Raw genomic sequence first — 25,735 nt, forward strand, 5'->3', positions numbered from 1 at the left:
CCAATTTTTAAAATTTATTTTTTATTGTTTAGAGACAGAGTCTTGGTCTGTCACCCAGGCTGGAGTGCGGTGACATGATCATAGCTTACTGCAGCCTCCAACTCCTGGGCTCAAGCAACCTTCCTGCCTTAGCGTCTCAAAACACTGGGATTACAGCTGTGAGCCACCATGCCTGGCCTGATTTAAAACATTGTGATCATTGTAATCATTATGCTGTTTTAGAATTAAGATATTTAAGCTTCAGATATATTCGTCATTGAAATGGGTCAAGTTGCAGATTTTCTGGGTAATACATTTATTTTATGAAAACCAATAACCTGAAATGATGCACTTGATTGGGTGGACAGCAAAGCTATGTCTGCTATCATATACTATATACTAGGACACAAGTTCTATGAAAGCCAAAACTTTGTTTTGTTCAGCCCCTCATCCCTGCTGCCAAGAACAGAGTCTGATATATAATAAACACAAAAGAAATGTTTTTTGAATGAATTAATGTATGCTAACTCCTTTTTCAAAATTTATGTTTAATTGTGGCAATATACACATAGCATAAAATTTAACATCTTAAAATTTAATGTCTCTTTTTGTTGTTTTTTCATTTGTTTGTTTTTTGAGACAAGGTCTCACTCTGTCACTCAAGCTGGAGTGCAGTTGGGCAATCTTAGCTCACCACAGCCTCCACTTCCCAAGTCCAAGTGATCTTCCCACCTCAGCCCCCTAAGTAGCTGGGATTACAGGCACATGCCATCATGCCCTGCTAATTTTTGTATTTTTAGTAGAGACGGGGTTTTGCCATGTTGGTCAGGCCTGAGATCAACCAATCCACCTGCCTTGACCTCCCAAAGTGCTGGGATTACAGGTGTGCGCTGCCACGCCCAGCCAACATCTTAACCATTTTTAAGTGTACAGTTTAGTTTGTCTTGCAATACTGAATCTCTATACCCATTAAACAACAATACCCCACTTTTCCTCCCTTCAGTCCTTGGAAACCACCTTCTACTTTCTATCTCTATGAAGACAAGAGAACTCAAGGTACCTCATATCAGTGTAATTACACAGTATGTGACCTTTTGTGACTGGCTTATTTCACTTAGCATAGTGTTCTCAAGGTTCATCCATGTGGCATGTCAGAATTTCCTTCCTTTTCAAGGCTGAGTAATATTCCACTGCATGGATATACCACCTTTTCTTTATCCATTTGGCCATTGATGGACACGTGGGCTGTGTCCATCTTTTGGCTATTGTGAATCATGTTGGTATGAAAATGGATGTTCAAATATTGAAGACCTTCCTTTCAATTTTTCAGGGTCGGGGGGGTTTATATCCAGGAGTGACATTGCTGAATCATGTGGTAATTCCATTTTTAACTTTTTGAAGACCCGCCATACTGTTTTCCATAATGGCTGCACCATTTTACATTTTCCCCCACCGTCCACGAGCATGTTTCTAACTCCTAAGTTTGGTGATCTGGTTTCCAGGTATGGTGCCAAGGAGCAGCAGTACATTAGGAGGTGTTAGCAAGTAAAACAACAGGACAAAGTATCATCTGGCAATTTACTACTGAGAGACAAGAATTCCAAGAAGCAAAATTAGTACTAGATTATTACAATATTCAATCACGAGGCTTTCAGTGGTGTTTTGGAGATGCCATGAAAAAAGTTATGTTGATTTTTCATTGTACAAGGAGGCAGGCATCTATCTATTTCAGAAAGACATCCATTGATTCTCAATTATGTAAGTATTGTCATACCTAATTTTGTTGTTTAAAAAACCAAGACTTCCATCAAATATGGTGGAATTTTCAGCCAGGCACAGTGGCTCATGCCTGTAATCTCAGCACTTCGGAAGGGTGAGGCAGGTGGATCATGGGGTCAGGCATTCAATACCGGCCTGGCCAACATAGTGAAACCCCGTCTTCACTAAAAAAAAATACAAAAAGTTAGCCAGGCATGGTGGCGGGAGCCTGTAATCCCAGCTACTTAGGAGGCTGAGGCAGGAGAATGGATTGAACCTCGGAGGCGGAAGTTGCAGTGAGCCGAGATCACGCCACTGCACTCCAGCCTGGGTGACAGCACGAGGCTCCGTCTCAAAAAAAAAAAAAAAAAAAAAAAGTGAAATTTTCAAAGGACTGGTGGTCATTTTCATTTATCCAGAAATGTCATTTAGAGGGGACGTATCCCCTCCCTATGATGCCCCATTAGTGGGATGTTACTGCTTCCATATACAATAATGAATTATATGGATACCCTCTTGTATTAGTTCATTTTTGAAGTGAAAGTGAGAGCCGGAGGAGCACGAGCCAGAGAGGGGAGTTGCCACGCACTTTAAAACAACCCGATCTTGCGAGAACTAGCACCAAGGTGCTGGTGGTAAGCTATTCTTCCCCATGATCCAATCGCCTCTACCGGGCCCCACCACCAACACTGGTGATTACAGTTTGACATGAAATCTGGGCGGGGACACAGATCCAAACCATTTCACCTCCCAAATATAAAATGCGATAGTATAAGGACAAATACTAAGCTAAAATGATATTTTTAGTTCCTGGTGTTTGTGGCATTGTGAAATGTTTATTGATTAAGAAAAGAGGGAATCTGGCCGGGCACAGTGGCTCACGCCTGTAATCCCAGCACTTTGGGAGGCCGAGACGGGTGGATCACGAGGTCAAGAGATCGAGACCATCCTGGATAACACGGTGAAACCCCGTCTCTACTAAGAAATACAAAAAACTAGCCGGGCGAGGTGGCGGGCGCCTGTAGTCCCAGCTACCCGGGAGGCTGAGGCCGGAGAATGGCGTGAACCCGGGAGGCGGAGCTTGCAGTGAGCTGAGATCCGGCCACTGCACTCCAGCCTGGGCTACAGAGCGAGACTCTGTCTCAAAAAAAAAAAAAAAAAAAAAAAAAAAAAAAAAAAAAAAAAAAGAAAAGAGGGAATCTGGCCGGGCACAGTGGCTCACGCCTGTAATCCCAGCACTTTGGGAGGCCGAGGTGGGTGGATCACCTGAGGTCAAGAGTTCGAGACCAGCCTGGCCAACATGGTGAAACCCCGTCTATACTAAAAATACAAAAATTAGCTGGGCATGGTAGCACATGCCTGTGATCTCAGCTACTCGGAAGGCTGAGGCAGGAGAATCTCTTGAACTCAGGAGGCAGAGGTTGCCGTGAGCTGAGAATGCACCACTGCACTCCAACCTTGGTGACAGAGCCATCTAAAAAAGAAAAAAAGAAAAAAAAAGAAAGAAGGAATCTATTTAGCCAGAAAAAACCTTGGGAAGTAAGTTGATCTTTAGACATGTGTGAAATAAGATACTTGAGGTTGAGGATAAAAATCAGGATTTTCAGGGTATTCTAGGTTTCCTGAACCTGTGTCCTTTTTCCATTCAACTCATCTTTCATCAACCCAAATTTACAGGCCAAACCACTGAAGAATGACAAGTCTCACCTCTAATTATCATGGGGGTTAGAGCGGGGAGGAGATGGTGCAGTGTGCACAGAGCACTAGGAACTCGAAGGAAGTTAGGGGAGACCCAGGCCCTGAGGAGGGCCATGACCTAGTGATGACACACAAGGGGCATTATTACAGTGCACATGGGGTGCCCCTGGGAGGGATGGGTGGGTGGGAGTCAGGAGACATGTAAGCCTCATACTGGGAAGACCACACTGAGGCCACCAGGTTGAGAGCCACCTGGCTGGGGGGCTTGTCCAGGGACAGCACGGGCAGAGGCATGGAGGTGAGCTCTGTGCGACAGGAGCCAGGCCTGAGAACGCTCGGGCAGGAGGGGAACTGGGGAGTCAGGAGTCATGTTTGTGAAAAGCTTGCTCGGTGGGTGCACTAGCAGAGGCTGCAGCCAGGAGACTTGGGAGGTCAGGGAACAGGGCACGATCTAGAGAAGGTGTGGAAATTGAGAATAGGGCCACGCACAGTGGCTCATGCATGTAATCCCAGCACGTTAGGAGACTGAGGTGGGAGGATCACTGGAGCCCAGCAGTTCAAGACCAACATAGTGAGACCCTGTGTCTACAAAAAATTTAAAAATTAGCCAGGCATGGTGGTGCACACCTGTAGTCCCAGCTACTTGGGGAGGCTGAGGTGGGAGGATCACTTGAGCCCAGGAGTTTGAGGCTGCAGTGAGCTAGGATCGCACCACTGTACTCCAGCCTGGGTGACAGAGTGAGACCTTGTCTCAAAATAAATAAATAAATGAAAAAAAAAAAAAAAAAAAAAAAAAAATAAAGAAAGAAAGTGAGAATAAACAAGTGGTGAATAATCTGAATGGCAGGGCCATCAGAAGGGGTGCAGGAACTGTCACAAACAGCAAGGCTGTTATTTCACCATCACTTTATGTGCCACACTCGGGATTCCTTGGAAACGCAAGGGGCTTGCTCTTCTAGGTTCACAGGCAGGAAATCGGGCAGTGAACCCAAGTCTCCTCCAGTCACATCAACATCAAGAGCTGAACTGGGACTAGAAGTCACCGCCCCAGGGCTTTTTGCTACCAGGTAAGCCTCGACCCTGTCATTTCCCAGTGCTAAAAAATATTTCCCTTCCTAGAAAAACCTTTTGTTTCTAATAAATGCTTTGTGTTTTAACAGGCAATGGGTTGTGGGGACTGGCAGTGGAGGAACATACTCATTGAAAATCAGACTAGGGACCGGGCATGGTGGCTCACACCTGTAATCCCAGCACTTCGGGAGGCCGAGGTGGGCGGATCACCTGAGGTCAGGAGTTCAAGACCAGCCTGGCTAACATGGCGAAACCCCATCTCTACCAAAAATACAAACAAATTAGCCAGGCATGGTGGTGCATGCCTGTAATCCCAGCTCCTTGGGAGGCTGAGGCAGGAGAATTGTTTGAACCTGGGAAGTGGAGGTTGCAGTGAGCTGAGATCATCATTCCATTGCACTCCAGCCTGGGCAACAAGAGTGAAACTCCCTCTCAAAAAAAAAAAAAAAAAAAGAAAAGAAAAGTAAAGTAAAGAAAATCAGACTAGGGCTGGGTGCAGTGTGGCTCAAACCTGTAATCCCAGCACTCCAGGAGGCCAAGACCAGAGGATCACTTAAGCCCAGGAGGCTGATGCTGCAGTGAGCCGTGATCATGCCACCACCCTCCAGCCTGAGCAACACAGTGAGACGTTGTCTCTAAAAAAGAAAAAGAAAATCAAACTAACACTTTGGTTTCCTCAGCAATGTTTGCTTAGGAAGTGGCCTGAATTTTACACTTTTTAAAAGTGTTTTTTAGTGACACTAGGTTTATTTTGTTTGGTTCAGTGATAGGGTCTCACTCTGTTGCCCAGACTGGAGTGCAGTGGCATGATCTAGGCTCACTGCAACCTCCACCTCCCAGGCTCAAGCGAGTCTCCCACCACCTCAGCCCCAACAGGCACATGCCACCACTCCTGGCTAATCTTTTTAAAAATTTTAGTAAAGATAAGTGGGGCAGGTCTTACCATGTTGCCCAGGCTGTCCTCAAACTCCTGAACTCAAGCGATCCACCTGTCTCGGCCTCCCAAACTGCTGAGGTTACAGGTGTGAAGCACTGCTCCCTGCCAACACTAGGTTTTTGATGTCTTATATTGAGACTAATATTGAGTTGTAGGGGTTTTATATTAATATTAACCACTAAGCATGGGCTGGACTAATTACTTTGGCCTAACATGATGGTATTCATCTATTTTGCAAGCAACGAAGCAAGGGCTTTTTTGTGTATGTATGAAACTTCAGTGGAGATTTCAGAAAATCACTAAATGCAAGACTGTGTCGATTGTTTATGTTGTTCAAGACTTTAAAAAAAATAACTAGAATGATAGAGAATGAGTCTTGGTCACATTTTATTCTTCAACTGCAAGTTGACTTATTTGGTATTTGAATCTTTAAACCTGAAAGCAAGAAAATTGCTTCTAGTTAGTTACAAACAAAATAGCCCAAGGCACTGCTATATTCTAGAATGTTCTGCAGAAAGTGTGGTTTAGGATTTATAACGATGAAGAGAATAGCAAGATAGAATGGCTGACCTCTTCCCACCTCACCTTGTACAGTAGGGAGTCCTTGCAGACAAAACAAGCTTGCAGCTTTGAAAAAGATCTGGGATCTAAAGTGAAGGACAGACCGGGCGCGGTGGCTCACACCTGTAATCCCAGCACTTTAGGAAGCTGAGGGAGGCAGACTGCTTGAGGTCAGGAGTTCTAGACCAGCCTGGCCAACATGGTGAAACCTCGTCTCTACTGAAAATACAAAAATTAGCTGGGTATGGTGGTGGGCGCCTGTAATCCCAGCTACCCGGGAGGCTGAGGCAGGAGAATCGCTTGAACCCAGAGGGTGGAGGTTGCAGTGAGTCAAGATCACACCACTGCACTTGAGCCTGGACAATAGAACGAGACTCCATCTCAATAAATAAATAAATAAATAATAAAGTGAAGGACAGAATGAAGCCATGAAAATCAGGAGTCATGAGGGCATTTTTCTCAAAATATTGTGGTCCATGTAGCCTCACAGTCAGAATCTTCTGAGATGTTTACTATAAATACATATCCCCGGGTCTCATTCTAGAACTGCCGGGTGAAAATCTTTGGAAGAGAAGTTTGAGAACCTGTTAAACAAGCTCTCCAGGTAATTCTGTGCATGTTCAGGGTGAGGACTGCTGCATCTGAAGAGGTAAGCCCAGACTGCTGTCAAGGTCAATTCTGCCTAATAGAGCCTCTTCCGGACACGCCGCCATTTCCATGACCACTTGATGAGAAGTACTGCACTTAGCTTTTTCACACTTCTCAAAGTAGCAGATTTATGTGTATTCATAAGGTTCCTTTTCAGTAAGTGAAAATACATCTGGGAAGATTCGGGCTTCGCATTCATATTCACATCTAACACCTGATTGAGACAATTGCTCTGATCTTGGGAGGATGTTCAACTTCAGGCAATGTTTTCTCAAAATCAAGTATTGATTGATGGATGGATTTTTGAGGTGAACATCAGCTCAAGATTTTATTAAAATATGGCACTCTTCATGAATTTGCATGTCATCCTTGCCCAGGGGCCATGCTAATCTTCGCTGTATCGTTCTCATTCAAATTTGAATATTTAAAACTGGACGCTTATAAAGAAAAATAAATGTCCACCTTAGAATTGTGACTTAAGACTATTTTTTGGCCACGTGCAGTAGCTCACACCTGAAATCCCAGCACTTTGGGAGGTGGAGGCAGCAAGGTGGCTTTAGCTGGGGAGTTTGAGACCAGCCCGGGCAATATAGTGAAACCACGTCTTGACAAAAATAAATAAAGGCTATTTTTAATATAATGTTACATACATATGAGCAAACATAATATTAAACTCCTTAGTGTTATTGGTGTCTGAATCCAATACAAGATGTACAAATGAAATACAAACAAAACTATAAAACTAATAAAAATTAAAATTGGCAGCACCGATGAGACAGATGGTGGTGTTTGCTGAAACGAAATTGCTCATGTTAGGTTTATAGTAGTAGAAAGATGTAGCTTCAGGCCCACTTTTATTTTTGATTAAAGTAACATGACTGCAGATAAGGTTTTGTTTGCTAAATTGGAATAATTAGACTTCATACTTAACCAAGCTTTCCCTGGCAAGCAATCCTTCAGTGTCACTTTTTTTTTTTTTTTTTTTTTGAGATGGGATCTCACTCTGTCATGCAGGCTGGAAGACAGTAGTACAATCACAGCTCACTGCAGCCTCGATCTCATGGGCTTAAGAGATCCTCCTGCTTCAGCCTCTCGAGTAGCTGGGACTACAGGCACGAGCCACCACTCCTGGTTAATTTTTGTATTTTTTGTAGAGATGGAGTTTCATTATGTTGCCCAGGCTGGTCTCTAACCCCTGGGTGCAAGTGTTCTGCCTGCTTCGGTGGTCCGAACTGCTGGAATGACAGGCGTGAGCCACTGTGCCCAGCCTTCAATACAACTTTTAATGACATTTTTCTGCAACTTTCAGACACCTACAGCCCTCTAGACGAGGGGCTTTTCTATTTTCTGCAAAGAAAAGCCCCTTGTAGGCTAACAGGCAAATTGAGGTATTATATAGGTACTTACAAAACAAAGAAATGTCTTTTTGACACAAATAAGATACTGCTGGACACTGATATCAATCATAGCATAAGATTTTAATTGATTACTACACCGAAGATTAATCATTTCCCCTCAAAGATTATGTAGAGGCTCCTCAACAGCACAGTTAAATGGGTTTTGAAATATGAGAATATCCTGGCCGGGCGCGGTGGCTCACGCCTGTAATCCCAGCACTTTGGGAGGCCAAGGTGGGCGGATCACGAGATCAGAAGATTGACACCATCCTGGCTAACATGGTGAAACTCCGTCTCTACTAAAAATACAAAAAATTAGCTGGGCGAGGTGGCGGGCGCCTGTAGTCCCAGCCACTCGGGAGGTCGAGTCAGGAGAATGGCGTAAACCCGGGAGGCGGAGCTTGCAGTGAGCCGAGATCGCGCCACTGCGCTCCAGCCCCGGCGACAGAGCGAGACTCTGTCTCAAAAAAAAAAAAAAAAAAAAAAAAAAAAAAAAATATGAGAATATCTTTTGCAGTTGCATTGAGGTATGAAAAATAATGCTGGAACAGTTTTGGAAAATGTATTCTCTGCAAATTTGTATGGGATGGAGATCTTGCTTCTTGTTTTAATGTTTGACAGCAGAGGGAGTAAATAAAGCGGCTTGATATTGCTTATGGTTCCAACCACATTGTTGTCATCCAAATGATTTTATTGAATAGAAGTTTTCCATACAACCTCTGTTTCGTCTTGTAGTTTTAGGCTTAATTCATTAAGAAACATTACCAAGTCTGCCGCAGAAGCTACTTTTCAAAGCCATTCAGAATTGTAGTGGTCACAGAAAGTCCTCATTTAGAAAAATGTGAATCTTAACTATGAGATTAAAAAAAAAATCCGTACAATTTTACCACTGCAAAACCATCGAACTGCTGTGTGATAGGGCAAATGAAGATATTTGCTTCTATTTATGACCAAAATTCACGGGACTGAACATTATTAAGCCCTTGAGAACAAATGAAGTTCACTGTTGACACTGTTGGTTGAATAACACATGATAGTCAAATATTTTTCACATATGTACCTGCTGATGACTAGTACAATGAATACAAAGAAGTCTTCCAACACCTCGAATTAAAAAAAAAAAAAACTTTGTAAATTTGTTAAACCAGGCCTTTATCTTCTCCACATAGTTTTTTTTGGGGGATAGGATCTCACTCTGTCATCTAGGCTGGAGTGCAGTTGTGCTATCACAGCTCACTACAGCATCCAGCTCCTGGGCTCAAGCAAGCCTCCCACCCTAGCCTCCTGTGTAGCTGTGGCTACAGACATGCACCAGCATCCTCACTAATTTTTGTATTTTTTGTAGAGATGGGGGGGTCTCTCTCTGTTGCCTAGGCTGGTCTTGAACTCCTGACTTTAAGCCATCCTCCCACCTTGACCTCCTAAAGCATTGGGATTACAGGCGTGAACCACCATAAAATGGATAGTGATTTTTATAACTATCCATTTTAACACATCTTAGTAGATTCCCCATGAGGTTGTACTGAATTAGTGTTTTCTTGAGTGCTCTAAAAATATTCTCAATTATATTTGTTCCACGTAGACCATTCATAGAGGCTAATATTCAGTGACTTCAGACCAGGCATTGACTCCTTGAATAAACAGCAACTGAATAGTGTTGGAAATATCTGTTGAGTGATTAGAAGCCAAGGAAAATCACTCAAAATAATTTGCGTTGTTTTAAAATTGGCTATTGATGTTGCTCTCAATATCCTCAACTGTTTGAGTGACTGTTTTTTACCCAAAAGTGAATAGTCTTAAACCAGTTTATTTTATCTGGACACATTTCTCTGGCTTCTGGAATTAAATATGATTTAATTAATTCACTATCAGTAAATGTGCTTGCCTAACAAATGAGCCATTTGGAAATTTATTTTGGTTGCAGCTTCATTTTTATTTTCTGTTTTAGTGAAAAAAAATGATGCTGTAATGAGATATTCTTTCTGAAATTTCCTGATTTTTCTGGCCAGTTGCTTTCCTGTGAGTTGAGAATGCTGTGAAGAATGCTTAGGCTGGTAATGCTGACCTACCATATGGTACTTTTTTCTTTAGCGCATAATTCCTTGTTATCTAATTTGATGATAAAATAATTAGGCTGGGTGCAGTGACTCATGCCTGCAGTCTCAGCATTTTGGGAGGCCAGTGGATTGCTTGTGCCCAAGAATTCAAGACCAACCTGGACAACATGGCAAGACCCTGTCTCTACAAAAGAAAAAATACAAAAATTAGCTAGACGTGGTGGCCTGTGCCTGTAGTCCCAGCTACTCAGGAGGTTGATGTGGGAGGATCGCCTGAGCCCCCAGGGAGGTTAAGGCTGCAGTGAGCTGTGATTATGCCACTGCACTCCAGCCTGGGTGAAAGAGTGAGACCCTGTCTCAAAAAAAAAAAAAAAAAAAAAAAAAAAAGGTGTGTTGTTTAATTTCTAGGAATTTTCCAGCTTTACTTCTGTAATTGATCCCTACCTTTATTCCACTGTGGTCAGAGAGGATACATTGTATGATATATATATATATATATTTTTTTTTTTAAGACGGAATCTTGCTCTATTGCCCAGGCTGGAGTGTGGTGGCACTATCTCGGCTCACTGCAAGCTCTGCCTCTGGGGTTCATGCCTGACTAATTTTTTTATTTTTAGTAGAGACGCCTCTCACCACGCCTGGCTAATTTTTTGTGTTTTTGGTAGAGACGGGGTTTCACCATGTTAGCCAGGATGGTCTCGATCTCCTGACCTCATGATCCACCAGCCTTGGCCTCCCAAAGTGCCGGGATTACAAGTGTGAGCCACCGCACCTGGCCACATTGTATGATATTTTAAATAATCGGCCGTTGGGTTGTAGCCTAACATAGGGTCTACCCTGGAAAACTTCCCATGTACGCCTGAGAAGAGTGTGTATCCTTTTGTTGTTGGGTAGCATGTTCTATGTCCGTATATGTCTAATAGACATACAGTTGGTTTACTTTGTTAAATCATCTATTTCCTTACTTATCTTCTGTCTGGTTGTTCCATCCATTATTGATAGTGGGGCACTGAAGTCTACAACTTTTATTATAGAACTGTTTATTTCTCCCTTCAATTCTATTAGTTTGTGCTTTACATATTTCGATGGTCTGTGAGGTGCATAGATGTGTGTGTGTGTGTGTGTGTATATATATATATATATTTTTTTTTTTTTTTTTTTTTTTTTGAGACAGAGTCCTGCTCTGTCACCCAGTCTGGAGTGAAGTGGCATGATCTCGACTCACTTCAACCTCCACCTCCCAGGTTCAAGTGATTCTGGGACTACAGGTACAGAGCACCACGCCTGGCTAATTATGGTATTGTTTTAGTGAGATGGGGTTTCACCATATTGGTCAGGCTGGTCTCAAACTCCTGACCTCAGGTGATGCACCTTCCTCGGCATCCCAAAGTGCTGAGATTACAGGCATGAGCCACCACACCCAGCAAATGCTTATAATTTTCAGACAAGTTCTCTCTCTGTCGCCCAAGCTAGAGTGCAGTGGCATGATTACAGTTCACTGTGGCCTCAACCTCCTGGGCTCAAGTGATCCTCCCACCTCAGCCTCTCAAGTAGCTGGGACCACATGCACGTGCCACCATGCCTGGCTAATTTTTAAAATTTTTTGTAGAGATGGGATTTCACTATGTTGCCCAGACCGGTCTCGAACTCCTGGGCTCAAGTGATTTGCCCACCTCAGCCTCCCAAAATACTGGGATTACAGGCATGAGCCACTGCCCCCAGCCATATAATTATTATATCTTCTTGCTGTACCAAACCTTTTTATTAATCTATGGTGTCTTTCTTTGTCAACTGTAACTTTAAAAAATTTAAAGTCTATTTTGTCTAATATAGTATAGTCATCCTGGCCTATTTTACTTACTATTTGCATGGAATATCTTTTTCCATTTTCTCACTTCCAATGGATTGTGTCTTTGGATCTAATAAAAATCATCTGAAGATAGCACATAAGTGGTTCCATGCTTCCTGCCTTACTATCTTTTGTGTTTACTTGATTTTTTATAGTGGAAAATTTAAGTTAATTTCTCATTTCGTTGTGTGTATATCTACAGCTATTTTCTCTGTGGTTACCATGGAGATCGCATTTAACTTCCTAAAGTTATAAAATTCTAATCTGGATTTATACCAATTTAACTTAAATAACATACAAGGCTGGGCGGTGGCTCATGCCTGTAATCCCAGCACTTTGGGAGGTTGAGGCGGCTAGATCGCGAGGTCAGGAGTTCAAGACCAGCCTGGCCAGGATGGCGAAACCCCATCTCTATTAAAAATACGAAAATTAGCTGGGTGTGGTGGCAGGTGCCTGTAATCCCAGCTACTCGGGAGGCTGAGGCAGAGAATTGTTTAAACCCAGGAGGCGGAGGCTGTAGTGAGCCGAGATTGTGCCACTGAACTCCAGCCTGGGCAAAAGAGCGAGACTCTGTCTCAAAAATAAAAAAATTTAAAAAATAAAAATAAAAAAATTCCGCTCCTTTATAGCTAGGTCCTCACTCCTCTTGTTTGTTGGTGTCACGAAATTACATGTTTATAATGTGCTGCCCCAAGTCATAAACTAATAATTATTTTAAGTGCTTTTGTGTCTTAAAAGTAAAAAAACAAAATGTGGAATTACAACCCAAAGTTATAATAATACTAGCTCTTTGACTAATTTTTAAAAATGTATTAGTCTCTTAAGAGACTATCATATAGTCTATCATATAGAAAACAAAAAGTGAAGCTAAAAACCTTTGTTACAATAATACCACCTTTTATAATGGCCCATATATTTACCTTTATTGGAATCTTTGTTTCTCCATATGGCTTCCAGTTACTGTATAATGTCCTTACATTTCACACTGTATGACTTTCCTGAGCATTTATTGTGGGCCAGGTCTAGTGGTAATTCTCTTTTCTTTTCTTTTCTTTTTTCTTTTCTTCTCCCTCCCTTCCTCCCTTCCTTCCTTCCCTTTTTCTTTCTTTCTTTCTTTCTCTCTTTCTTTTTCTTTCTTTCTTTCTTCTTTCTCTCTTTCTCCTTCCTTCCTTCCTTTCCTTCCTTCCTTCCTTCCTTCCTTCCTTCCTTCCTTCCTTCCTTCCTTCCTTCCTTCCTTCCTTCCTTTCTTTCTTTCTTTCTTTCTTTCTTTCTTTCTTTCTTTCTTTCTTTCTTTCTTTCCCTTCTTTCTTTCCTTCTTTCTCCCTTTCTTTCCTTTTTTCCTTTCTTTCTCTCTCTTTCTCTTTCTTTCTATTTTTTTTTTTTGAGACAGGATCTTGCTGTGTTACTCAGGCTGGTCTCAGACTCCTGGGCTCAAGTGATCCTCTCACCTCAGTCTCCTGAGCAACCAGGATTGCAGGCACACACCACCACACCCGGCTCTCCCTCATTTTTTATCTGGGAATGTCTTAATTTCTCCCTCACTTTTGAAGAACTATTAAGCCAGATATAGGATTCTTGTTGTTGTTGGTTTTATTTTCTTTTAGCACTTTGCATACGTTGGCCCACTGTCTTCTGGCCTGCAGAGTTTCTGGAAGAAATGTGCTGACAGTCTTATTGAGAGACGCTTGTATGTGATGAACCCCTTCCCCCTTGCTGCTCTCAAGATTTTCTCTTTGTCTTTCAAAGGTCTGATTCTAATGTGTCTTGGTGTGGGTCTTTGAGTTTATCTTACCTAGAGTTTATTGAGCTTCTTGGATGTTTATATTCATATCTTTCAAGTTTGGGATGTTTTCAGCCATTACTTTTTTGAATATTCTCTTGGCTTCCCTCTTCTTCTTCTGAGATTAGACTTTCACAATATGCATGTTGGTCCACTTGATGGTGTCCCACAAGTCCCTTAGATTCTGTTTACTTTTCTTCGATCTTTTTTCCTTCTGTTCCTTAGACTCAATAATTTCCATTGTCTTTTCTTTAACTTTACTGACTCCTCCTTCTGCCTGCTCAAATCTGCCTTTGAATCCCTCTAGTGAATGTTTCATTTTATTGTGCTTTTCAGCTCTAGAATTTTTTTTGTTTCTTTGGGAGGTAGAGGTTGCAGTGAGCCAAAATCGTCCCACTGCACTCCAGCCTGGGTGACAGAGTGAGACTCTGTCTCTACATAAGTAACTAAAACACGGTAACTCTGGAAATCAGATTCTCAGAGTTTGCTGTTCTTTGTTATGGTTTTTGTTTATTGTTGTTGTTGTTATTTTAATGTTGTTTGCTGCCTCTGTGACAAGAAGTTAGGCTGAGGTGGAAAGCTGATGTTTTCTGAGGCCTCTTGTGAGCCTGCACCTTTCCCTGGGAGGTGTGAGTACTTCCGAATTTTCCATGTATATTCAGTTGCTTTTGACTATCCCAGACTTAGTATTTGACTCCCAAGGGGGAAAGAAAGAAAAAATGAAGGTGGGGGAAGGGCGCTGGCCCTTCATATCCAGAAGAGGGTCTTGCCACAATGACAGAGGTGCAACAAAAACGTCCACCGTTTCTTCGTCTGTGCCTCTGTGATCAAAAGCAGAAACCAGTGATTCTGATATTTGTGGAGATTCCTAATAGTTGGAGGACAGGGCTTCTTTGTCGACCCTGGCTCCTGCAAGTTGGTTCAATCTGCCTTAGAAACACATGCGGCCGGGCCCGGTGGCTCATGCCTTTAATCCCAGCACTTTGGGAGGCCGATCATGAGGCCCCCGAGACCAGCCTGGCCAACATAGTGAAACCCTGTCTCTATTTAAAAATACAAAAATAAGCTGGGTGTGGTGGCACGCACCTGTAGTCCCAGCTACTCGAGAGGCTGAGGCAGAATTGATTGAACCTGGGAGGTGGAGGTTGTAGTGAGTCGAGATTGAGCCACTGCACTTCAGCCTGGGTGACAGAGAGAGACTCTGTCTCAAAAAAAAAAAAAAAAAAAAAAAAAAGAAAAAGAAACACATGCACAGCTGCCTGCCGTGGGGAAAGGTGGTAAGGAAAAGGGTAGTTGCTACTGCACCAAGAGCTGAAATTGACCAAAATTATCCATAATTTACCATCTAAGTCTTCTGCTGAAAGCTGCAAGTCTTCAATAGATTCCAGAGTTCTGAAATAGTTATGACAAAGAGATTCTGCCCGGGTAATTGTTGTCTAGATAGGGAGACTGATTCTTGGTGCTTCCTATTCGATCATCTTTCCAGAATCCTCTGTCCAGGCCTTTGTTTGAAAGTATAGCTTTTTTTTTTTTTTGAGACGGAGTCTCGCTCTGTCGCCCAGGCTGGAGTACAGTGGCCGGATCTCAGCTCACTGCAAGCTCCGCCTCCCGGGTTTATGCCATTCTCCTGCCTCAGCCTCCCGAGTAGCTGGGACTACAGGCGCCTGCCACCTCGCCCGGCTAGTTTTTTGTATTTTTTAGTAGAGACGGGGTTTCACCGTGTTAGCCAGGATGGTCTCGATCTCCTGACCTCGTGATCCACCCGTCTTGGCCTCCCAAAGTGCTGGGATTACAGGCTTGAGCCACCGTGCCCAGCCGAAAGTATAGCTTTAAATCTTGTTACTTTTCCTTTGGTGGGGTTTTATTTTCAGCCTTATTTTAGTCACTGTGGCCTTGACTTCCTGGGGTCAAGTAATCCTCCCACCTCAGCCTCTTGAGTAGCCAGGAGTACACCACCATGCTTGGCTGGTTTTTAAATTTTCTGTAGAGATGGGATCTCACTATGTTGCCCAAGCTGGTCTTGAACTCCTGGGCTCAACCTTCACAAAGTGCTGGGATTACTGGCATAAACTACCACACCCAGTCCGGTTTTTTTGTTTGTTTGTTTGTTTGTTTTGAGACAGAGTTTTGCTGTGTCACCCAGGCTGGAGTGCAGTGGCATGATCTTGGCTCACTGCAACCTCCACCTCCCGGGTTCAAGTGATTCTCCTGCCTCAGCCTTCCAAGTAGCTGGGATTACAGACACGAGCCATCATGGCTGGCTAATTTTTTTTTTTTTTTTTTGGTAGAGATGAGGTTTGTCCATGTTGGCCAGGCTGGTGTCAAACTCCTGGCCTCAAGTGATCCGCCTGCCTTGGCCTCCTAAAGTGCTAGGATTACAGGCTTGAGCCACTGTACCCAGCTCCAGTCCTAGTTTGTTTTTTTTGTTTGTTTTTTTTTTTTAAATGTAGAAAAGAAAATGTGGGCTCTCCTTAAGGAAATTTTATGCATAATCAAACAACATACTTTTTTTTTAAGGGACCCTGAGACATCCCATTGGCTCAGAAAATCACTTGCTCTTCTAACTCTTACAGCCATTTTCTATTATGCTAATGTCCCAGAAAGAAACCAAAACTATCAGGGTCAGAGAAAGCATGGCAATCTCTATGTTGGGACTGAGAATTTGATCCTGTTCATGCTTTGTCTTTCTACTTCCACGTTCAGTGCCTTTTTCTGTTCTTTTCTGGTGCTCTCTTTTCTCTTTTCTCCTCTCCCCCATGCCTCTTGTGGTATCATGCTACCTCATCCTTCCTATCATGACCAAGGCATTTGATGAACTCATTCCTGCCACCTCTTCTCAGAGTCTGAGTCAGACAGGACCACGGGGAGAAAAGACTCTTGAATCATGGACTTGCATTTGGATTAAAGCACAGACCAAATGCTGTATGTAAGAGCCTACCTCCTGCAAGGCTGCCCCTGCTCCCACTATTACCCCCATCCTGCCAGGGGCCGACTGGGCCGACACCATCATTCCCGTCACTCCCACCAGTCCCCTCCCCTCCCAGAATTGCAGTAGTATGTCAAATCTAGGACCCCGATCAGGGATCTGGGAAGTTGAGAAAGCATCCAGTTGGGAAACTAAGATATGGGTTTCACCCTAGGAAAAGAGTTTTAAATGCTGGCTGTGCATGAAAATTGCCTGGGGAAGCTTTAGAAGAATGTAAGTGCCTGTGCCCCACCTGAGATCAATCAGATCATTTGATGTGGTTTAGAATAACTGCCCAGTTAACATTGCTAGGCAGGGCCTGTCACCAGGACATAATTTCTCTTCTCTACATCCAAATCCTGACCAAGGCCTAATCGAAGGGACTTTTGGGATCCTTGAGCTACATTAGAAGCTGATAGTTCCATTTAAAGATGTTGGCAGTTTCTGCAAGGCTTGGTGTATTAAGTGTGTGAGTAGTGGGCCGGGTTCTGTGGCTCAAATCTATAATCCTAAAACTTGGGCAGGAAGATTGCTCGAAGCCAGAAGTTCAAAAGCAGCCAGGGCAACCTTGTGAGATCCCATCTCTACAAAAAATAAAACAATGAGCTGGGCATGGTAGTGCACACCTGTGGTCCTGGCTACTTGGGAGGCCTAAGTGGTAGGATCACTTGAGCCCAGGGAGTTGAGGCAGCAGTGAGCCATGATTGTGCTACTGCACTCCACCTAGGTGACAGAGCAAGAATCCCTCTTAAAAAAACAAAACAAAACAAAACTGAATAGCTTTGGCAGGTTGAGGAAGGAGGATCGCTTGAGGGCAGCAGTTTGAGACCAGCCTGGACAACATAGCAAGACCCTGTCTCTAAAAAAAAAAAAAAAAAAAAAAAATTTTTTTTTTAGTCTCTCTCTGTCGCCCAGGCTGGAGTGCAGCCTGGCGCGATCTCAGCTCATAGCAACCTCTACCTCCTGGGTTCAAGTGATTCTCCTGCCTCAGCTTCCCAAATAGCTGAGATTACAGGCGCGTGCCAACATGCCTGGGTAATTTTTGTATTTTTAGAAGAGATGGGATTTTGCCATGTTGGTCAGGCTAGTCTCAAACTCCTGACCTCAGGTGATCCGCCCACCTTGGCCTCCCAAAGTGCTGGGATTATAGGCATGAGCCACCGCACCTGGACTACAAAAAATTAAAAAAATTAACCAGGTTTGGTGGCTCATGCCTGTAGTCTTAGCTACTCAGGAGGCTGAAGCAGGAGGACTGCTTGATCCCAGGAGGTCGAGGCTGCAGTGAGCCACCATCATGCTGTTGTATTCCAGCTTGGGTAATATAGGGAGACCCAATCTCTGAAAAAAGTTAACAGAATATAAAGAACTGAATAGGTCGGGTGCGGTGGCTCATGCCTGTAATCCCAGAACTTTGGGAGGCCAATGCAGGCGGATCACCTGAGGTCACGAGTTCAAGACCAGCCTGGCCAAAATGGCAAAACCCAGTCTTTACTAAAATTACAAAAATTAGCTGGGCGTGGTGGTGTGCGCCTGTAATCCCAGCTACTCGGGAGGCTAAGGCAGGAGAATTACCTGAACCAGGAAGGTGGAGGTTGCAGTGAGCTGAGATTGCACCATTGCACTCCAGCCTGGTCAAAAAGAGTAAAACTTCATCTAAAATAAACAAACAAACAAACAAACAAACAAATAAAGGGCCGGGCGTGGTGGCTCACGCCTGTAATCCCAGAACTTTGGGAGGTCAACACAGGCAGATCACCGGAGGTTGGGCGTTCAAGACCAGCCTGGCCAAAATGGCAAAACCCCGTCTTTACTAAGATTACAAAAATTAGCTCGGCGTGGTGGTGGGCACCTGTAATCCCAGCGACTTGGGAGGCTGAGGCAGAAGAATTGCTTGAAACCAGAAGGCGGAGGTTGCAGTGAGCCAAGATTGTGCCACTGTACTCTAACCTGGACAATAAGAGTAAAACTCTGTCTCAAAAAAATAAAAATAAAAAAATAAAAAATAAGAGAGATCAGGAGTTCGAGACCAGCCTGGGCAACATGGAGAATCCTATCTCTACTAAAAATACAAAAATTAGCTGGGCGTGGTGGCATATGCCTGTAGTCCCAGCTATTTGGAAAGCTGAGGCAGGAGAATCGCTTGAACCCAGGAGGAGGAGGCTGCAGTGAGCCAAGATGGCACCACTGGCCTCCCACCTGGATGACAGAGTGAGACTCTGTCTCAAAAAAAAAAAAAAAAGAACTGAATAGTATGAGTGTCACACAGAAGGTCAACATGAGTCATTTTATGTTTTATTTTTTGAGATAGAGTCTTGCTCTGTTGTCCAGGCTAGAGTGCAGTGGCACAATCTCAGCTCACTGCAACCTCTGACTCCTGGGTTCAAGCAGTTCTCTTGTCTCTACCTCCCGAGCAGCTGGGACTACAGGTGCACGCCACCACGCCCGGCTTATTTTATTTTTTTAGTAGAGATGGGGTTTCACCATGTTGGTCAGGCTGGTCTTGAACTCCTGACCTCACATGATCCGCCCACCTCAGCCTCCCAAAGTGCTGGGATTACAGACATGAGCTGCTGTGCCCAGCCAGCATGAATCAATTATAAACTACTTATATCATTAATTGATATTGGGACTGGGGAGTCTAAAAGTTTGGATTATCCTGGTATTGACTTTCCTTTAGATTCTCTGGAAAGCATCTTGAAGAAACATTATACTGACCTTGGGCTTCTCTTCACCAGTCTTTTCTGGGAAGAGTTTTAAAGTACCCTGACCCAATCCACAACTTGAGAAAATATGTAAGAAATGAAACATGAAAAAAAATCTCACTCTAAGAACAGTGTTCTAAAAGGAAAAAAAAAAAAAGGACCAGGTATGGTTGCTCACACCTATAATCCCAGCACTTTGTGAGGCCAAGGCAGGAGGATCGCTTGAGCCCAGGAGTTCAAGACCAGCCTGAGCAATATAATGAGACCCTGTCTCTACAAAAAATTTAAAAATTAGCTGAGTGTGTTGGCATGTGCTTGTAGTCCCAGCTACTCGGGAGGCTGAGGTAGGAGGATTGCTTTAGCCAAGGAGTTCAAGGCTTCAGTGAGCTATGATGGTGTCACTGTACTCCAGACTCGGTGGCAGAGCAAAGACCCTGTCTTAAAATAAAATAAAATAAAATAAAATGAAGAAAAAGGGGAGAGGAGGAGAGAGGAAAGGAAAGGAACAGAAGGAAAGCAAAAGGTAAAATATGTCATTAAAAACATTTTTACTTTGTTTTTAAAATTATTTTTATATATATTTTTCTTCAACTTTTATTTTAAGTTTCGGGATACATGTGCAGGATGTGCAGATTTGTTACATAGGTAAACGTGTGCCATGGTAGTTTGCTGCACAGATCATCCCATCGCCTAGGTGTTAAGGTCAGCACCCTAAAGGGGTGCTGATTCTTCTTGATGCTCTCCCTTGTCCCCCAACAGGCCCTAGTGTGTGTTGTTCCTCCTGATGTGTCCATGTGTTCTCATCATTCAGCTCCCACTTCTAAGTGAGAACATGTGGTGTTAGGTTTTCTGTTCTTGCATTAGTTTGCTGAGGAATGGCTTCCAACTCCATCCATGTCCCTGCAAAGGACATGATCTCATTCCTTTTTATGGCTGCATAGTATTCCATGGTGTACATGTACCACATTTTCTTTATCCAGTCTATCACTGATGGGCATTTAGGTTGATTCCATGTCTCTGGTGTTGTGAATAGTCCTGTAGTGAACGTACTCATGTATGTATCTTTATAACAGAATGATTTATATTCCTTTGGGTATATAACCAGTGATGGGATTGCTGGGTCAAATGGTATTTCTGCCTCTAGGTCTTTGAGAATCACCACACTGTCTTCCACAATGGTTGAACTAATATACATTCCCACCGACAGTATAACAGGATTCCTTTTTCTCTGCACCCTCACCAGCATCTGTTGTTTTTTGACATTTTAATAATGGCCACTCTGACTGGTATGAGATGGTATCTCATTGTAGTTTTGATTTGCATTTCTCTAATGATCAATATTGTTGTTTTTTTTTCATATGCTTGTTGGCCACATGTATATCTTTTGAGCAGTGTCTGTTCAGGTCCTTTGCCCAGTTGTTTGTTTGTTTGTTTGTTTTTTTGCCAGAGTCTCGCTCTGTCACTCAGGCTGGAGTACAGTGCGTGATCTCAGGTCACTGCAACCACCGCCTCCCAGGTTCAAGCGATTCTCCTGTCTCAGCCTCCTAAGTAGCTGGGACTACAGGTGCCCACCACCACGCCTGGCTAATTTTGCCAAGTTGGCTAGGCTGGTCTCAAACTCCTGACCTCAGGTGATCCACCCACCTTGGCTTCCCAAAGTGCTGGGATTACGGGCTTGAGCTACTGCGCCTGGCCATTTGCCCAGTTTTTAGTGGGGATTTTTTTTTTTCCTTGTAAATTTAAGTTCCTTGTAGACTCTGGAGATTAGACCACTGTCAGATGGTTAAGTTGTGAAAATTTTCTCCCATTCTGTAGGTTATCGCTTCACTCTGATGATAGTTCATTTTGCTGTGCAGTTTTAATTTCTTAAAGGGGGAGGGATGATAGCAAGAGAATCCTTGTGTCTCTACTTTTAAGAAATGGTGATGAAATATTTGGGAACTGCCTACAATGAAAATCTTCACAATCCAAGGACTAGGAATAGGCTGAGAGTATTAGTAGACTGGTGACCTATTGCGATGGACATAACGCGAAGAAATAATTCAGGCATCTTACGCACTAATCTTGTTCTTTCCTTGTCAAAGGAAAACAAATTAGATAAATAAAGAAGAAAGCTGAAGATTAGTGTTCTTTTTAACTTGACAAATAATGATGTATATATTTATGTGTGGAGATTAGGGTTTCTACAGTTGTTTTAGTTGTGAATTTCTGGGCCTTTCCACTGTCATTTATTAAACTTCACTTTGCAATTTTTGTGCATAAATCAGTTACTCCTGTGGAGGCCTCTCGCCTGTAGTGACTCCCCTGTGCACTGGGTCTTGACTCTGTGCAGCCAGAGTTGAGAGCTGGGGAAGACAGCAGCGAATGGCCCATGCCAAGGGCCCTTCTGAAGGTGCTGCTCCTGGCCAGCTTTGAATGAGGACCCGAGGATGTACACAGGTGTCCTGTTACTGAAGCAGGACACAGGCTGCCTTTATTTAGTGAAATTTCCTTAGTGGTTAAGGAGAAGGGGGCTTTTCAGGCAATGGCTCTCCAAAGCACATAGCTTCTGAAAGGAGCATAAAGAAGGTCTGGTGGGTTGGCCAAGGTGGGGCAGATATGAAGCCCACCAGCGTGTCACTGACATGCTTGCTACCTCCCACACTATCAGAGTCGCACTTGCAGGCCACCGGGAGAGGCTGTGGGTCACACAGCAGAAGCCAGCCCCACTCTTTACATTCTACAAGCACAATTATTTTTAAAATTCTAAATGACATAAGCCATCCTTGGGTTGTTATGGAGAATAAAAGATGACAGAAGAGAATTTACATGTATCTCCAGGAAACTTTTTTTTTTTTTTGAGACAGAGTCTTGCTCTCTGTTGCCCAAGATGGAGTGCAGTGGTACAATCTTGGTTCACTATAACCTCCACCTCCCAGGTTCAAGCAATTCTCCTGCCTCAGCCTCCCGAGTAGCTGGGATTACAGGCATGCACTACCATGCCCAGCTAATTTTTTTCTTTTTTTTTTTTTGTATTTTTAGTAGAGACGGGGTTTCACTATGTTGGTCAGGCTGGTCTCGAACTCCTGAGACCTCAGTGATCTACCAGGCTTGGCCCCGCAAAGTGCTGGGATTACAGGTGTGAGCCACCACGCCTGGCCCCAGATAACTTCTAAAGTGAGGAATGTAGCATGATTTTTTTGATCACTTGGTGGAGGAATTCCATGTAGCAGACTGATTTAAAACATCCTCTCTCTCCGCGTGGACACAGGCACACATTTCTCCTGTTCTATTACTTCTCCATATAGAGGATCCTCCTGTGCTGCAATGAAAATACTTCTCATTAACCATAAACAAACTGAACAGAATGCAACAAGAGCCCTAATGCAATGTCGGTCACAGAGATAACCCTACAGTGGGCGATGCGGGGGGAATCGTTGGCATCATGAAGGGTGTCATTAAGCGTTCTTATTTTGCACTTGTATAGATTAGAAAGCAGTTGTTTTTTTTTTTTTTTTTTTTTTTTTGAGACGGAGTCTTGCTCTGTCACCCAGGCTGGAGTGCAGTGGCCGGATCTCAGCTCACTGCAAGCTCCGCCTCCCGGGTTTACGCCGTTCTCCTGCCTCAGCCTCCCGAGTAGCTGGGACTACAGGCGCCCGCCACCTCGCCCGGCTAGTTTTTTTGTATTTTTTAGTAGAGACGGGGTTTCACCGTGTTAGCCGGGATCGTCTCTCGATCTCCTGGCCTCGTGATCCGCCCGTCTCGGCCTCCCAAAGTGCTGGGATTACAGGCTTGAGCCACCGCGCCCGGCAGAAAGCAGTTGTTGACTTGATTTGAATGTAATTCATTCCACTTTCTAGGGGTCTTCTTGAAAGATGACCTACTGTGGCCGTCTGGCCACATCTTAGCTGGGTGTGGTGGCAGGCAACTGTAATCCCAGCTACTCGGGAGGCTGAGGCAGGAGAATTGCTTGATCCTGGGAGGCGGAGGTTGCAGTGAGCTGAGACTGCGCCATTGCACTCCAGCCTGGGGGACAAGAGTGAGACTTCTGTCTCAAAAAAAAAAAAAAAAAAAAGAAAGAAAGAAAAAGAAAGAAAGATGACCTACTGTGGGTAATGAGGGCACATAGAACAGCCCTTTCCGTAAGAGAGTCATTCCAGGATAGGTGCAGTGGTGTGTACCTGTAATCCCTCCACTTTGGGAGGCTGAGGTGGGAGGATTGCTTGAGCCCAGGAGTTTGAGGTTGCAGTGAGCGATCATTGTGCCATCCTACTCCAGCCTGGGCAACAGAGAGAGACCCCATCACTTAGGAAAAAAAAAAAAAAAAGGAAGGTCATTCCAGCCTCATCCTCGGGCTTTTGTGGGAGCTGTTGGGAAGCTCTTCCCTGGTGGGCCTCTTTCTTCTCCAATTCTCCTTCCTGTTGACATGCTCAGACACTCCGGGGCTGGCTCGTTCTTTAGCTGCCAAATGAGGAACGGGCTAAAGAGCCCAGTGTGGAGCTGTCACCGTGTTCTGCTGGGATACACAGCTGACAGTCCAGCATGTCCATGGTGGTAGGCCTGGGGGCAGATTTGGTCTGAGTCTGGCAGGAAGCCAGAGGAGAGGTTCTGATGATGATGTAGATGTAAAAGGAAGATGAGGGGGTCCTGGCTGCTCCCTCTTGTGACAGAAAACACTGCTTCCAAGTATCGATTCCCAGGATGAAAATCCAAAGAAACTAATAAAAAGGACAGTGCGGGCATGAGTGCTGCCTTTTCATTCCTTACATGTTCCTGCCTGAGCTGTGCAATGTCGGGTAAATAGCTGAGTGGTGGAATAAAGTCACTGATTTACAAAGTTGAAAAAACTGATGGGTTAACACATAGCTGAAAAAGTGATAATTATTTTTGAGACGGGGTGTTGTTGATGGCTGATGTGATGCCTCAGCTCTTATCTTCTTTTTTCCTTTTTTTTGAGACAGAGTCTCATGACCAGACTGGAGTGCAGTGGTGCAATCCTGGCTGGCTCACTGCAGCCTCCACCTCCCAGGCTCTAGGGATTCTCCTGCCTCAGCCTCCCAAGTAGCTGGGATTACAGGCATGTGCCACTACAGCCGGCTAATTTTGTATTTTTAATAGAGATGGGATTTCACCATGTTGGCCAGGTTGGTCTCGAACTCCTGGCCTCAAATGATCTGCCTGCCTTGGCCTCCCAAAGTGCTGGGATTACAGGCGTGAGCCACCGTGCTGGGCCCCTTGGTTCTTCTCTTCTTGGTGTAAAAGAATTTAAATGCCAGGTGCAGTGGCTCACACCTATAATCCCAGCACTTTGGGAGGCTGAGGCAAGTGGATCGCTTGAGGTCAGGAGTTTGAGACCAGCTTGGCCAACACAGTGAAACTCTGTCTCTACTAAAAATAGAAAAATTATCCAGGTGCGGTGGCACACACCTGTAATTTCAGCTACTTGGGAGGCTGAGGTAGGAGTATCGCTTGAACCTAGTAGGTGGAGTCTGCAGTGAGCTGAGATTGCGTCATGCACTCCAGCCTGGGCAATAGCATGAGACTTTGTTTCAAAAAAAAAAAGTCTAAAGTCCAGAGTCTCATCTAAATCAGATATAGGTGAGACTCAAGGTACTGAGATGGAATTGTTCCCTTGACCTTGACCCCCTTCACGGGCAGGCACTGGAATGGCTCACTTCACTCTGCCGGCCACTGGCCACTCCTTGTGAGAGGGGACATTCAGGAAGCAAGTGCAGGAACCAGAGGGAACAAATGCTGGAACAGTCTGGTTGCTCCTCTCTGGCAAGAGCAGGCTCTGTGCGGGCCCCACACCAGCATCCAAGCCCCTGCCCACTGGGCACCTGGGTTCTTGTCCAACATCCAGGAAAAATCAGGTCACACAAACTGTTTGAAAGATGATGAATGCGGAAGACTTTGTTGAGCAGTGGAAGTGGCTCTTGGTGGAAGGGAAGTTGGAAAGGGGATGGTGCGGGAAGAAGGTGATCTTTCCCTGAAGCCCAGCTGTCTCTGACTGGGCTCCCCTCTGAAGCTGCGTGGTCTGAAGTTAGCCACGTTTATCTGTAGTCTCTGACACTCAGTTGCTTGTATTCCCAACGTTCAGCCACTTGTATCCCCAATGCTCAGCCACTCGTGTTGCTCTGCCAGCTGAAGTCTTTTTATGGGCACAGGATAGGGGTGTGGCAGGCCAAAAAAAGCAACATTTGGGTGGAAAAACCGGGTCAGCAGTTTTTAGGGCCGCAGTTCTAAGCTTAAGGGTGGGGTTTAGCCAGGAGCCCAGCCATTCTCTATCAGTACCATTTATCTTTTTTTTTTTTTTTTTTTTTTTTTTTTTTGAGACGAAGTCTCACTCTGTCG

General features: G+C 44.2%; 1 protein-coding gene, 1 long non-coding RNA gene and 1 pseudogene across 12 annotated transcripts in view; 1 reads left to right on the forward strand and 2 right to left on the reverse strand.

Moving 5' to 3' along the window:
- The window catches only part of CCNY (cyclin Y), an 876,528-nt gene that overhangs the window by 557,135 nt on the left and 293,658 nt on the right, over positions 1-25,735 (forward strand). For 3 of the 7 annotated variants that reach the window (XM_050804790.1, XM_050804785.1, XM_050804789.1), the window contains exons 1-3: positions 3,622-3,733; positions 4,395-4,502; positions 6,549-6,653. The exons of 1 other annotated variant lie outside the window; for it this stretch is intronic. The gene's annotated coding sequence lies outside the window, so the exon portion shown is untranslated. Of the gene's footprint in view, positions 1-3,403; positions 3,734-4,394; positions 4,503-6,548; positions 6,654-25,735 lie in introns of those variants that run through there. 3 more of the 7 variants (XM_050804780.1, XM_050804781.1, XM_050804782.1) reach the window with 2 other exon arrangements.
- Positions 1-25,735, reverse strand: part of LOC126962990 (uncharacterized) — a 117,736-nt gene that overhangs the window by 22,930 nt on the left and 69,071 nt on the right. The gene's annotated exons all lie outside the window — the stretch shown is intronic.
- Positions 6,985-7,079, reverse strand: LOC126963436 (uncharacterized; annotated as a pseudogene).

The sequence above is a fragment of the Macaca thibetana genome, chromosome 9, assembly GCF_024542745.1.
Source record: "Macaca thibetana thibetana isolate TM-01 chromosome 9, ASM2454274v1, whole genome shotgun sequence".
Taxonomy (NCBI): Eukaryota; Metazoa; Chordata; class Mammalia; order Primates; family Cercopithecidae; genus Macaca; species Macaca thibetana.